At 51.7% G+C, this 3,517-nt stretch overlaps 1 pseudogene; it reads left to right on the top strand.

Annotated features, from left to right (window-relative positions):
• The first annotated feature begins 1,778 nt into the window (after window positions 1-1,778).
• LOC124689876 lies at window positions 1,779-3,117 on the top strand (annotated as a pseudogene).
• Window positions 3,118-3,517: the final 400 nt, after the last annotated feature.

The raw sequence follows: 3,517 nt of genomic DNA, 5'->3' as shown, positions 1-3,517 counted from the left end.
AAAAAAGTTCAAATTCAGAAAAGAAAGATTACAAAAAGTTCAGAATTACAAAAATGCCAAAATTTAAGAAGCTCAAATCTGAAACAATGTTCAGGCTTTAGAAAATAAAAATTGAAAAAAGTTCAAATCAAAAATCAAGTTCAAAGTTGAAAAGGCTCAAATTTGTAAAATGTTCAAAGTTGAAAAGAGTTTAAACTAAAAATGTTGAATTTGAAAAAAGAAATAGAAAAAATGATGGGTAAAAACTGAAAATCGGGAGACAACCCACAAACCTGGAAGAAAATGAAGAAAACCCGTCGCTAGTAGAAACTGCAAGAAAAGAAAACCCGTCGCTAATAGAAACTGCCTGAGATAGGGGCCGCAATAGGCGCGGTGAATAGAATCTTCCCATAGGTCACGTGTCTGGTGCGTTGTAAAGCTTTAATATAAGATATTTTAGAGAAGTGGACTACATTGAGCTTCAAATAAACAGGAGTGAATCTGCACACTAAAAATAGATTAGCTACATAATTTTTTTTTAAACAGAGACAAAAGCTTTGCCTCATCCATTAATTAAGCAAAAAGTGTCCGGTTTTTAGGTGAAAATCTGACGAAAACGTACAAAAACAGGGCTAAGCCCAAACCCACGACTACCCCCCGAGGGGCAAGCCACCCTGGGTACCCATAGAAACTACACAAACGCGAAGCTTAAGTCGGCTTATGCCAAACAGATGGCTCCTCGAGTAGAGGCCGACAGCTCTGATTCTGAACACGAGCCTCAGAGAGGAGATGCGCATGACCCGTGCGCCGAATAGGACCTTCAGTAGACTGCCCCTCGAAGGTCATCGTACACCGGCTAAATACGGCTTCGGCTTCACAGCGAGAGGAGACCAACACAAAGACATTCGAACACGCCGGAACAAAGCCGACTATCACGGTCTTGACGCCACCAACCCTTGGTCATCACCACTTTCGTTGCCTCACAAGCCTCCACGCGGAAAAACCACAAACGAGGCCGCCACCTCGAAGAAAAAGCACCACCTCCATCTTTCGCAAGTCCCTCTAGTCGGTGCCGACTCCAAGAACGAGGCCTCAAAAGTTGAGTGACGCGAGACGCCACCCTCGTTCGATCCCCAGCTGGATCTGAGATTTCCCCCGGAGTTCTTCGCAAGTGGAGGAGCATGCATCAGCCTCAACGACGCCTTCAAGAAGGTAGCAGCGCCACAAGCGCCGCCATCCTCTTCCCTGGCCACAAGACGGGAGCAAGGCGTTAGCCCGGTGTTGCAACACTGACCACCACCGGAAGAAGGACCAACTGAACAACCTCAGCCTATCCATGCCCGACGCTCGCCAGCCCCATGCGTCCGATGAGAACGCCGTAGCCACCTGCAGGACTAAGCGTTGGGTTTCATAACCACACCACAGCTGGCCGCTCCCCATAGCCTGCCATGGATACCAGATGACCACACCAAAAGAGGTCACCCGCCACTGCCCGGAACCGATGCTTCGGCATCTGGGAGCCACATCGGACCAAAGTCCGACGAGCTCCCCCCACGATGCACACTGCAGGCGAGGCTCGAGACGACCGACCGAAACCACCAGATCTTGCCGCCGAAGGCACCCAACGAGCCCCCGCAGCATCTCGCCGGATCTGATGCCGCTATTGCGCCCGTCATGCCGCCGGTCAACCAGCCTTCCCGCCGGGATATCGTCACCCCCTCCACCACGGAGGGGACCATTGGTGGCGCGGGGTAGCCCGCCGCGTGCAGTAGCCTCCCCTCCCATTGGTGGAGAGAGCGATGCCCGAAGCCGTTGTTCGCCACGCCGTCGCCGAAGTTCGCCATTGTTCGCTCGTGAGATTGAGGAGAGAGGTGGTGAGAATAGGGAGACGACGTGGTGAATGCGGCCAGACACGGTAGTTCCGCGATAAATAGAGGGTGACGGCGTGAAACCGAGGTGACGACATTAACTCTCCGCGTGGAAGCTACACATACGGCGAAGACTGACCAGCTGCAGACTTTTATAGCGCACGGAATACGATGCGATGAGGACGATGATCAGCCTTTCTCACCGACAAGTCGGGGCCACCAGCCGCCCGGGAAGTTTTCTCGGCGTTTCCCGCGCTTTCGTTTCCTCCGGACTCCCCAAGCGCTCCCCGGGGGGGCGGGGATGACCTGGGCTCCCCAGATGGATAAAAGCCCAAATCTAGACAAAAACGAAGATCCAGAGGCGCGACTGAACCATTTTCATTCATTCGAATGAAAAAAGGCGTTCTGGGCCCTTCACGGAAGACGGCTTGAGATGCTCTAACAAACTGACGGTAATGTTGGGCTAATCCACGGCTACCTGCCAAAGTGCCGCTAATTTTGGGCTATTCCACGGCATCTGCAAAAGGTGCCGCAATTATTTTTCAGAGGAGTGCATCCAATTTTACGTAAACGCCCCCGTGACATTTCTTTATGCAGCGCAGTCCCCGACCTCTCGCACGAAATCGAAACGGAATCCAGTTGCGCACCGGTCCCCGTCTTTCCCTTACCCTGACACATCCACCTCGCCGTCGCCGACGTTCTATTCCCTGCCGCCGCCGGCCCCTGCCGCTGACGCTGCCAGTCTACAGGGACACAATCCAGCTCAACGCGTCGTCGGCGCAGTCCGCCATGGACGAGATCGAGAGCCTCATGTACGACTCACCATCCGCCACCGTCCTCCTCGCATCCGCCCTAGCTTCCCTACGCGCGCTTCCATCCCCATCTCCTCTTCCCCTACCATGGCATCCTCCAAGCCGCCACTCCCAACCTCCTCTGTCCCCATCTTCGTGCCGCATGCGCCACCTCGCCCGCTTCCGTCTCCGTTGCCATCGCGTCCGACTGCTTTGGGCCCCCGCCCAACACGCTCACCGAGCCCGTATGGTACACCGTCAAGCGCGGCTTCACCCGCATCGTTAGCAACCTCAAGCTCGTCATCTTCCCCAAACCAAACCGCGAGGACCCAGGCAAGGCGCTCAGGGACTGGGATCTCTGAGGCCTCTTCTTCATCGTCTTCCTCGGCCTCACACTGTCCTGGTCCGCATCTGTAAAGATGGTACCTGCTGTCCCTCGCACAACCAGATCTCCTGGTAGCCTTTGCATCTATATGTAGGTTTTATGGTATTTCTTATAAGGTAGATCGGGTTGTACATTACTGATCTGCATGACATGTTTCATGGTTTACTTGGAGGCAAGCATCTGTGATAACATTCCCTTGCAAGTTAAATGTTACTCCTGGGATAAGTAAATCTGAGGTTGTAAGGTTTAGGTGTTAGTTATGCGAGACAGGCTTAGAACAATCACTCATATAATGCCGCGTCTAGTTAATTTAGATGAGTGAATCATGTGCTTATTCAGCTTTTTTTTCACATTGACAATTGTCGTCATCGAAGCGATGAATTATATGATATCAGTTATTCAGGTACAGCTTGTGTTCGAAATTTAAGATTGCAATATGTTCTTATCTTCTTTTTTCTGATTTTGTTTGGAGGTGTCACAATGGTTAAACTTGA

This window comes from Lolium rigidum, chromosome 2 (assembly GCF_022539505.1).
Source record: "Lolium rigidum isolate FL_2022 chromosome 2, APGP_CSIRO_Lrig_0.1, whole genome shotgun sequence".
Taxonomy (NCBI): Eukaryota; Viridiplantae; Streptophyta; class Magnoliopsida; order Poales; family Poaceae; genus Lolium; species Lolium rigidum.
The sequence above is the reverse complement of the archived record's forward strand: the minus strand, read 5'-3'. Positions and strand labels throughout refer to the sequence as shown.